The sequence below is a fragment of the Lepidochelys kempii genome, chromosome 2, assembly GCF_965140285.1.
Source record: "Lepidochelys kempii isolate rLepKem1 chromosome 2, rLepKem1.hap1, whole genome shotgun sequence".
Taxonomy (NCBI): Eukaryota; Metazoa; Chordata; order Testudines; family Cheloniidae; genus Lepidochelys; species Lepidochelys kempii.
In genome coordinates, this window is record NC_136381.1 from 189,200,922 (window position 1) to 189,212,945 (window position 12,024).

General features: G+C 42.3%; 1 long non-coding RNA gene across 2 annotated transcripts in view; it reads right to left on the bottom strand.

Annotated features, from left to right (window-relative positions):
- Positions 1-12,024, bottom strand: part of LOC140906016 (uncharacterized) — a 181,912-nt gene that overhangs the window by 91,633 nt on the left and 78,255 nt on the right. The window contains exon 3 of one of the 2 annotated variants that reach the window (XR_012157024.2): positions 6,899-6,979. The exons of the other annotated variant lie outside the window; for it this stretch is intronic. This is a non-coding gene — a long non-coding RNA (uncharacterized LOC140906016). The remainder of the gene's footprint in view (positions 1-6,898; positions 6,980-12,024) is intronic. 2 annotated transcript variants of the gene reach the window in all.

Sequence of the window (12,024 nt, forward strand, 5' to 3'; positions counted from 1 at the left end):
AAACAAACAATCAGGTTCTTAAAAGAAGAATTTTAATTGAAGAAAAAGTAAAAGAATCACCTTTGTAAAATCAGGATGGTAAATACCTTACAGGGTAATCCGATTCAAAACAGAGAATCCCTCTAGGCAAAACCTTAAGTTACAAAAAGACACAAAAACAGGAATATACATTTCATTCAGCACAACTTATTTTATCAGCCATTTAAACAAAACAGACTCTCATGCATATCTAACTGGATTGCTTATTAGCCCTTTACAGGAGTTCTGACCTGCATTCCTGCTCTGGTCCCGGCAAAAGCAACACACAGACAGAGAGAACCCTTTGTTTCTCACCCCCTCCAGCTTTGAAAGTATCTTGTCTCCTCATTGGCCATTTTGGTCAGGTGCCAGCGAGGTTATCCTAGCTTCTTAACCCTTTACAGGTGAAAGGGTTTTTCCTCTGGCCAGGAGGGATTTTAAAGGTGTTTACCCTTCCCTTTATATTTATGACAGGGGTGTCTTTGGTTTATTTACTTAGATCAGTAGTCTCCTGCACTTCTTAAGTTTTCTTCTATCAGAACGTAAGCAGAGGGACAGATTTCCAGTTCCTGACCCTAACATGCTGTGTGGCCTCCAGTGGAGATTAAAAGAACACTGTTGTCTGGGGTTTCTCCACCAGAATTTTAACATTTAAAATCAGCTGCATTGGACACAGATAAACACACAATAAGTAACTTGACATGCAGCCTGACACTCTAAGGAGCAAGCAGGTCCACCAGTTGCCCACAATAAGAGAACATTCCTAATCACAGATATTGAATAATTAACTCTACAGCATCCCTGCAAGGCAGTGTTCCCCATTTCACAATTGGGGAAACAAGTAGAAAGGTTAAGCAATTTGCCCAAGGTCACAGAAGGAGTAATTGTCAGTGCAAGCATTACACCTCAGGAATTTATTGCTTCAGGTCCTAGGTGCAAACCATAGGATCAGTCTCTCTGGCACTCTAGCAAATAGAGCTGCTTATTCTTCCAATAAAATATTAAGCCAAATATTCTGACCTTTTCCAGTTTTATCAGATGAAGCATTTTCTTAACTACACATAATGGAGGAGGGGAGGAAATAGCAGACTGGAGCTAACATGCTCAGTGCTTGTATAAGAGGATTTTTCCTTGACCCATTTATGGATCTCTTATTAGCTGGCCTACTACAATAATGGGCTGAGGATTCAATGACTAGAGGAAAACTTTGCAAACTTTGTTTTCATGCAACAGTAATAAGGAACTTGTATTTTGATGGCAGCGGCAGCGTGGGTGGATTTATGTAATTTGCAGTGTCCCACGTGCCTCAGTGGTGTGTTGATTTGCTTATAAAAAAATACTATAAATGAGCTGTGATTCACTGAAGCTAGCTTATGGAAATCTTCTGAAAGGTGATATGCAAATTTCAATACCTTTTTGCCTATTTTAATTATTCAGTGGTCCCATGGATTTCCTGATTATCAATGGAGAGAGAGAACTTCTGCTCCAAAAGTATGTCTACTTTTTGCAGCAAAGGAGAATCCCCTTTAAATTTGCTACCATTCAATCTTTTATCCTCTTCGGAGTCTAGTTGCTAGAGTACAACAAGTTCAAACGCTTGAGAAGGTTTGACATTCCATCCAGCAAAGATCAGGGATTCTTGAACTTTGTAAATGAGGAGACCCAGCAATGTGTGACCAGCTAACGAATGACAAAACATTGTTCGATTTGCCTTATTTTAACCGTGTTTCAGTTATGTATACACTAGTGCTCAGTAACTTACAATAAGAAGAGCGCGAAAATGCGGGGTAGAGCATCTTAAATTGCTTTGGAAAGTCCTGCAAATGGCATGAGAGGTGTCTGCTGGATCATTCACTAATATTTTTTTAATCAAATCATTAAAAAGCTTCCTATATTTACTTACTTCATTTAATGACAGGGAACAGATTGCTGCTTGTTTAGAGCAGACAACAAGGTTATGTGTGTGTTTTAGGGTATGTCTACACTACGAAATTAGGTCGAATTTATAGAAGTCGTTTTTATATATTCAAGTGTGCGTGTCCCCACAGAACATGCTCTAAGTGCATTAACTCGGCGGAGTGCTTCCACAGTACCGAGGCAAGCGTCGACTTCCGGAGTGTTGCACTGTGGGTAGCTATCCCACAGTTCCCACAGTCTCCAGAAATGAGATTCAAAAGTTTGCGGTTCTTTTCCTGTCTACCTGGCCAGTGCATCTGAGTTGAGAGTGCTGTCCAGAGCGGTCACAATGGAGCACTCTGGGATAGCTCCTGGAGGCCAATACCATCGAATTGTGTCCACAGTACCCCAAATTCGACCTGGCAAGGCCGATTTAAGCGCTAATCCACTTGTCAGGGGTGGAGTAAGGAAATAGATTTTAAAAGCCCTTTAAGTCGAAAATAAGGGCTTCGTCGTGTGGACAGGTGAAGGTTTACATCAATTTAATGCTGCTAAATTTGACCTAAAGTCCTACTGTAGACCAGGGCTTGGTGGACAAATAACAAAGGCTCTGTGGTCCAGAGATCACAGTTTTGGGAACCACTGCAGTAGAGAGTGGTGGTACTCAGTGGTATTCTAATGGTCTTGTGCTCTTGCCTATAATTGTTGTTTAGCAGCATTCTGGACCAGACAGAGATTCCCTGCCATAGCTTGTAAATTCATTCCAAGATGCAGGACATTCCAATGGTTGAGTCAGGCAGTTGTGAAAGTGTGACTCACACCATGTCTATCAGAACAGGATGCAGTCTCCTGTCCAGCTGCAAGTGGATGACAACATTTCTAGTGGCTGTTGCTATTTTGCTCTTTAAGATCAGCAAGGAGTTCAGAAAGACCCCCAAACGGTGCACCCCGTTGATGACCTGTGATTTGACTCCTCAGCAACCACCGGTGATAGCTTTTCCCATTGGCATCGCCTCTTTACTTCTGGGATTCAGTCAGCTGTTCTTCACACATGTTCTGCTTTCACATAGACACTGCGATAGCTGGGAGGTGGTTATTTCTGCACCTGCTAAGAAGGACATGCACAGCTGTGCATTACCCGTGTACTGCTGGCAACTGAGACCCTGGCATCTAACATTCCATCCTAGTCATTTTAAGTGAATGTTGACTAAGAGGAGGAAAAGGATCCCAGCAGCTGAGAGCTCAGGTGGCTGAAGTGCAGATGCTTATCAAACTGTCTGTGTTTGGTCTAAAAGGAAGGGCTGTTGCCGTCTTAGTGCACTTCCATTTATCCCCACAAGACCTCTAAGGCAGGTCAGCAGCAATGTGTGGGTGACTACATACGACATACCTGCAGTATCAGCAGGAAAAATTGAACCAGGAACAGAGCGTACCATCATGTAAATCCAGCGCTCTTCAATAATCAGCAAAGGTGGTAAAAAACAAATACATGAGTTAAACTGCTCTATAGGTCTTGGGTCTCAAAATGATTCATTTAGAAAGCATGGCACAGCAGATGGTGACAATTCCATTCTCAGGGCTTTTCCTCTGTGAGGCTGTCCTTGAGAGCCAACGTGTTTGAATGTTCTTGTGAGAACTATCTTTTATTGGACCAACTTCTGCTGGTGAGAGAGACAAACTTTCAAGCCACTCTCTCACCAACAGAAGTTGGTCCAATAAAAGGCATTACCTCCCCCTCCTTGTCTTCCTAATATCCTGGGACCTGAAGTGGCTATGACAACACTGCATACTTGCGAGAATTGTCTTTTAAGGAAAGGGTGTTTGTGAGATTTTATAGAAATGGCAACCCATTGCTTTTGAATCCCTTACTATGTTTAATAAAATGTAGCTTTACCCTCAGACAGCTTTTTTGGGAATGTACAATTAATTAATTAATTAGAATTTTTTACCCTGGAAAGGTCAGGTCCAGCACACCATTGATTTTCTCCAATTTTGCCTAATCTGACTCTGGCACAAGGCTTTCAAGTGACTTGCTTGAGGTCTCACAGTGAATTCTGACTTTATTAGCACTAAAGATGCTCATCTCTTTCAATCCTGTGCTCTAAATGCTAGGCCATGTGACCTCTTCGCTTGCATAGTATTTCCTGACAAGATGACTATTAAGTAACATCAAAGCTCATATTTCCCTACCGCAAAAGAAAATGAGGTGCAGCAATGTCCAAGGAAAGCAACATATCTGGCTCCAGTAGTATCAATTATTTCAACTCTAGGATCAGATGGTTCCAGTGGAAGTGCTCAGATATGAAATACTAGTATTATGCAGCTGCCATGAAAATGGAGGCAGAGAGTCTCTACAGAGGTCTGTAGCTATATCGAGTGAGTCAAATTTTTGGCTTACTGTGCTAGAATATCAACACATGAACTAGCACTTCCTTCCCTGGAGAAGAATAAAATGTCTTTTGTGTTCAGGATGGGTTCAGATCGTATTTTAGAAGGAAGCCAATCACCAGTTGATTAGCATAGCAGTGAATACCCTACCAACAAAAAAATGCCACAACCTGGGAATTTAGCTATGTACTCTCTCTCTCTTAGATAACACGCTGAAGTGACCTGTGTCTTGAGGCATGGGGTAGTGGGAGAGAGAGATTAGCTCCTAAAATGACAACATATTAGAAAAAAAAGAGGCTGATATAGAAACATTTTATTTGATTAAATTTGGACAATTTTCTTTCAGTAAAATAATATTTTTGGAGTGAGGTCAAATATGTGCTTTCATTTTGGATTCCCAAGTATACACTTTTCACCCCTAGACTAGTTGTAAGAAGCCATTTCTGGTTGGACTTCCTGCCGTGAGCAGTAAATTTTCATTACCTGATGTATGTATAATCAAATAGATAAAGAACTACATTAGGTAATGAGATACAATATGAGCAGAACCCTGGAATGTATACCTCACTTCAAGGCTAACTCCTGTGGCAAGAGTTTTTGTGGCTTTTGGGGCAATGAGAACATGTCTCCCATCCACAATGCTGCACCTTCAATCAAACTTCATCTTGATTGCTGAACTGCAGGAGCACTGAAGGCTATTCACAAATTCATGGTCAGGTGAGCACACTCTGGACAAGGAATGTATGGAACGCTTTATGTGGGAATACAGACTGGCCCAGAGCCTGGGCTATGGTTGAAGAGTGCACAGCACAGAGGGTAGCCTGTGCAGTTCCCTCATCCTGGATTGACTGTGTGTGGTCCAGTCCTCTGGCATAATTTAGAGAAGCCTGCAGTTGCAAATGACTCAAAGGGACTGAAACAACAAGTGGGGATTGGCAGGATATATTGATTCCTGGCCACAACACTTACACCAGTAGAAGTGGTGGGGAAGGTAGGATAGGATTTTCTGTGCCATCTCTATGCTATCAGAAGATGCCCACGCACCTCCCATGGCCATTTAAACCAGACTTAGGGTTACATTACACTGGAGGATCTAGGCCTGTGATTATCATCTTACTTCTAATGTACTTGAAAAGAGTTTGGAAAAAAAATACACCTCCAGAGCCAAACAAAATGAAGTTGGTATTTCAAGCTTAGGAAGCATGCGTTACTCTTCAAGCACTTGTTTAAGGATGGTGTGTGATGTCAGCATTATGAATCACATCACATCCCCTAGCACATCACCAGCTGCAACACCCCTGTTAAGTTGGCAGCTGGAAACAGAAACAAGAAAATAGAAACCTAAAGGGTTGAAATGGGGGGTTTAAAAGAATTAATCTGAATTTGTTCTGAGAGACTTGGGACTAGATCCCGACTACTTCACTATAAGTGTGCAGGAATGGTGCGGAGGCTTGAGAGAGACCTTTCCCTGCACTTGTGCATTCACACACACAAAAAGGGCAGCCATGATGGTGGTGCATCTATTCTATGGGCTACATTCAGAATTTGTGGTGCAGTAGTATCTGTATGGGCAGTATGAAATACCAAATGTGGTTTAGCATCTGGGAAGGTCGTGGCAGCAGTGGGAAGAGGAATTACACTGAGGGTGGTGTAGGGAACAGGCAGAAAGGCTGACAAGGATGCTGCTTCAGGGAAAAAGGGCGTGGTTGGGTTCTGGGTAACAGGGACACTTGAAAAGCTGGTCCAAGGTGTTATAAAAGTGCAACGAGTGGTGTAACAAAGTCAGATATGTTGGCTCTAAGGGAGCATAAAGAACAATGAAACAGAAACAAGCACATTCAACATGGCTCAGGTAGCCACTGCATCATAATAAAACTATAAAGGCATATTTCAAAAGCAAGTAATCCAGTGTCAGTGGGCTGGCACAGTGCTTTGTATTTAAACTGAAAAGAAGGAAGCCGTGTAGAACACAGTATCCAGGCACATCTTTACTGGAGCCTTACAGAAGCTGGTGGGTGGCAAACTCGCCAAGTGCATACACTTAGACATACCATAGGATCTGCGGTTGCTGTTGACAGCTACAATTAAAACCATTAGTGAGCAGGAGCAAGGGAGGGGAAAACCAAAACCAAATCCCAGACTGCTGATTTAAATGACCTAACTTTAGTCACCTGACCCTGCAATCAAATGTGCTCTTTCCTGCCTGCAGACTCCTTCTGAGTGTGTTAGTGAGGGCACCCACTGCTGAGGGAATTGACTAACACTGCAGTGGGCTATGTTACAGACAGACAGCAGTAACTGGGGAAAAATACATTCTCACCTCCCTCCCCCACACCAGTTTTATGTGATTTGGATGATCATAAATTATTCCTGTCTAGATGAATGTTGAAAACACCCTCCAGTAAGTGTAATTTACTACATTATGGCCTGTTAACAACATAGCTTAATAAAACAAAAGCAGTAGTTTCCAGCAAAAAGCAATATACAATATGTAAGGTAAGCACAAGCAACACAGAATAACTTTGATTTAGAGTTCATTGTGCTTCTGTACACCACATCAAGAGGAACACAGTATATTTAGGGATATCATCCTAACCTGGATGAGGAATGGCGACACGTTTTCATTTCCCAGTCTAGGCTAAGAACTCTGCAGTCATAATGAAACATGCTGTCACATCTGTAAAGGTAACAAAATGCATTTTAAATATAATGGCCTAATTTTCATTTACACTAAGGCCCCTTTAAAATTGACCTGGCAGTGTAAAGGGGAATTTGTTGTAAATGAGATTAAAGGCCTGTGTGTTCCCATTATGATTCCTTATTTAGCCCATTTTGTAACCAAACTCTTTTAAAATAAAAATTGCAACAGAGCCATCTTGAATTTTATACCTACAGATTTGCAGTCTGCTGCTCATCAGCAAAAATTTCTTGTGACTATGACACGTCGAAGCATGCGGTGCATGTTTTTATTTCCAGATGCCAGACACTTCAGGTCTGCCATTGGCAGATGGGCTCACATTTGGATTGCATTGATATCACTGTGATATACACTGCCAGTATGCCATTACAACAGCACATTGCAATGCAAACTCCTATATACTGATGCATCACAGCATGACACTTGTGGTGTCTATTTAGATAGTGTCTGAATTCTGTTGCCTATTTACACAGCTCCTCAGACTTTTCTGTTCCCCCAAGTCTAATCCAATGTCCATGATAATTCTTGACAGTAGCACCCATAATAGAACCTATAGAATCTGTTCATACATTAATTTCCCTGCTACTGTAAGTATATTCCAATTTGTTATTACAATATCAAAGTTCTTGTTTAAGACACACCATTAACTTGAAATCTAGTCCGTTTAAAAAATACATAAAAAATTCTATGTACTATACCTACCCGAGTCCCATGCCAATCGATGTGTGTGATTTTTAAAAACAAACAAACATTCTGATCTACACAGACAGACAAGGAAAAATGACTGACAGTGCTGTCAAGTACACAAAGTAACCAACTGAAAAAACAGAGAAAAGTAATGCTTTGTCATAAACCTGGTTTAGTTTTAGGCATTTTAGATGTTACTTGTAACAACAGCTGGTACAAACTTTTCAGAAAGAGTACAATTTTTGAGTTGATGTTCCTTTAAGCATCTTTCCTTGCCTAATAATGAAAAACAGATATGGGGCTAAATTCTGAGCACAACAATGTATATCTAGAATAACTCTACTTAAATCAATGGAATTTCTCCAGATTTATAATGGCATAATTGGAAGAAGAATCTGGACCATCAAATGCATGGTTTTTATTTTTTAGCGATAACAAGAAAATGTCTGATGGCAAAAGTTAGTATTTGGAGTAAAATCCTGCTAAAGACATTTGAAAAAATCTTGTTACTCACTGTCTCACACTCAGATCATTTTGAAAATGAAACGCTATGCAAGCACAAAAAGTGATTATGTTACTTGCAGCCTCAAGCTATTCTGACTTCATTGAATGCCTTACAAGCAGCTATTGTTCTTGGAGATAGCCCGAGACTTGCTTCCCAAGATAGTCTTGCTGCAAGAGAAAGAGAGAGTCTGATACATCAGTTTAGCCATCTTTAGTAGTATTTAGTATGAAATGTGCAGTGGGTGAGAGAGAGATGGAAGAAAACAGTCCTGTCATGTGACTACTGTTGACCTATTTATACTCTGGGCCCAAGTATCTAGGCCCTACTGATGAACCGCTCTAACCTGATCCCTGACTCCACCTCCAACTTCCAAAACCTCCTTACATCCCACGCCATGAAAAACAAACTTCCCTTACTTTGGTCTTTTTGTTCCAGATTGCAAAAAACATATTAGATCATCCCCTACAATTTTAGGTACAAAGCCCAGTGCATACATGCTGCTAAGATAAATGCCTTAGAAGTGATTATAAATATATCTCAACAAACCTTTTGAGTGGAGTATTGGAGACAAGAATTTCTTGATTTCTACTGTAGGCCTGACCCAAAGCCTACTGGAGTCATTGGAAAGTCTCTCATTTGATTTCAGAGGGTTTTGGATAAGCCTCTGTGTATATTTTTGGGTGAGGAGCAAACAGACAGTCTATCACGTGAGAAAGAGAAGGTGGGGGAGGGAATATATATTACTGGATCAACTTCTGTTGGTGAGAGAGACAAGCTTCTGAGCCACACAGAGCTCTTCTTCAGGTCTGCGTGGCTCAAAAGCTTGTCTCTCTCACCAAGAGACGTTGGTCCAGTCAAAGATATTACACTATAGGCCTGAAAAACAACTGAGGCCAAAGCTCTCCTAGAGACGAGCATTTCTAGGAATGGGTGAGCAGATGCCTCAGTGTTTCTTTTCTTGGTTTAGATTTAAGTCAATGAACAGACTACACATACTGTATCATAAATCAGATCTCTGCTTGAACCAATAGTTCACACTAATGCTTTTGATCTGGAAAACAGTAAAATGCCTCTGGAATTTTGTTTTGTAATCTGCGACATCATGGCAGCAGAAAATGAAAACAAAGTGGCAAAACATGACAAGGGAAAATGTGATCTGTAGAAAAACGGAAGAGTAACCCCAACTCAGATTTTGTTTTCATGTTGTTTTCAAATCACAGTCTGCAGAACGGCTTGTTATTATGTTCAGCCATCCTTGATGAGCAGTTTCAGGTATTACACTATACTACCTCTCTAACGCCTCTCCCAGTAGGATTCATTTGAAGCAATTATATGAATATTATATTCTTACAGGAGCGCAGTCAGGCATGCAGGGACAGAAAACCAATCCACTGGGAAAAAACCCACCACACCCAGCCCATACATCAGAGACATGAGCGAATGAATATTTATTTTGTTCATGTGAATTGGAGGGAAAAATAACACCATAAGGGTGTGGTCTGTGGCTTGCAGATGCAGGAAAATAAAATGGACGAAGTTTAAATGAATGGATCAAAGCAGTAACAAATAGGGATAATATCCTGAGTAGTTAGCAAACATGGTACAAAAAATACTAAACCTACAAGGGCCTGTTCTCATTTACACTCAGGACCCTTTGAACTACTCTGGCGTGGAAAGGGGCCTTAAAGTGATATAAAGGAGAGTGGTGCAAAAGGGCATTAGTGAAAATGAGAATTAGGCCCATAAAAACATAATAGTTTAAAATTTAATACTAATACTCAAGAGTTGTGCCTCTGTATGAGAATCATTCTCTAAGACAACAGAGCAGGGAGTTGAATCAAAACTGCAAATGGTTTATTTAACTCAGGGAGCAGGCTTGAGTTACCAAGGTCATTTGTTGGGGTCTGTTCCTCATGCAGAACCACAGAGCAAGAAACAGAACCTGCTACCTAGCTCTGCAGCGAGCTGCTTATTGGGGATTTCTGAACTTCAGTGGACATACCCATGAAAGCCCCTCCATTCACTAGACTTGCATGCATTCACACAGAATTCATCTGTTTGCGTCAACTCCAGACAGCACTGAAACGGCTCATCATTCCAATCAACCCAGAATGTGTTCCTCTGATTCTGCTCTGAACTCGTTGCTAAATTCAGTGCAAAGGACTAGTCAGGAGAGAATGCATTTTCTAAGTAACATTCCATGGAAGAGTCATCAGAACTTATTTAAACCTCAAAAAAATGGGTTAGTCTGGGTTTGATGCAGAGGGGCTCTGGTTTAATCCAAACCAGTTCACCCAACCCTACTTGAAAACCTTTGTGACTGCCCCCAAACCAATCAGCACAGTGATTAACACATTGTGCACTGCTGTAGTTTCTTCCATAGGAGGATCTAAGACAGAGGTGGGCAAACTACAGCCTGCGGGCCCGTCCTGCCCAGCCCTTGAGCTCCTGGCCAGGGAGGCTAGTCCCTGGCCCCTTCCCTTCTATCCCCCCTCCCCCGCAGCCTCAGTGTACCGCGCTGCCAGCGCAGGAGGGGGCTGCACTGCGGGGACAGGGAAGAGCAGGAAGGGAGGCTCACCTGCAGCCTCAGCAGGTGGGCGGTGCAAGAGTGCGGCGAATGCGGGAGGAGGGCTCAGGAGGAGCACCGGACGGCTGCGCAGCTTACAAGAAGTGGAAGATTGAACAAATGACCAGGGATGAGTATAAAAATATTGCTCGGGCATGCAGGAGTGAAATCAGGAAGGCCAAATCACACCTGGAGTTGCAGCTAGCAAGAGATGTTAAGAGTAACAAGAAGGGTTTCTTCAGGTATGTTAGCAACAAGAAGAAAGTCAAGGAAAGCGTGGATCCCTTACTGATTGAGGTAGGCAACCTAGTGACAGAGGATGTGGAAAAAGCTAATGTACTCAATGCTTTTTTTGCCTCTGTCTTCACGAACAAGGTCAGCTCCCGGACTACTGCACTGGGCAGCACAGCATGGGGAGGTGACGACCAGCCTTCTGTGGAGAAAGAAGTGGTTTGGGACTATTTAGAAAAGCTGGATGAGCTGCATCCGAGAGTGCTAAAGGAGTTGGCGGATGTGATTGCAGAGCCATTGACCATTATCTTTGAAAACTCATGGCCATCGGGGGAAGTCCCGGACGACTGGAAAAAGGCTAATGTAGTGCCCATCTTTAAAAAAGGGAAGGAGGATCCTGGGAACTACAGGCCAGTTAGCCTCACCTCAGTCCCTGGAAAAAATCATGGAGCAGGTCCTCAAGGAATCAATTCTGAAGCACTTAGAGGAGAGGAAGGTGATCAGGAACAGTCAGCATGGATTCACCAAGGGCAAGTCATGCCTGACTAATCTAATTGCCTTCTATGACAAGATAACTGGTTCTGTGGATTAAGGGAAAGCAGTGGACGTGTTGTTCCTTGACTTTAGCAAAGCTTTTGACACTGTCTCCCACAGTATTCTTGCCAGCAAGTTAAAGAAGTGTGGGCTGGATGAATGGACTATAAGGTGGATAGAAAGCCGGCTAGATTGTCGGGCTCAACGGGTAGTGATCAATGGCTCCATGTCTAGTTGGAAGCCGGTATCAAGTGGAGTGCCTCAAGGGTCGGTCCTCGGGCCGGTTTTGTTCAATATCTTCATAAATGATCTAGAGGATGGTGTGGATTGCACCCTCAGCAAGTTTGCAGATGACACTAAACTGGGAGGAGAGGTAAATATGCTGGAGGGTAGGGATAGGATACAGAGGGACCTAGACAAATTGGAGGATTGGGCCAAAAGAAATCTGATGAGGTTCAACAAGGACAAGTGCAGAGTCCTGCACTTAGGACGGAAGAATCC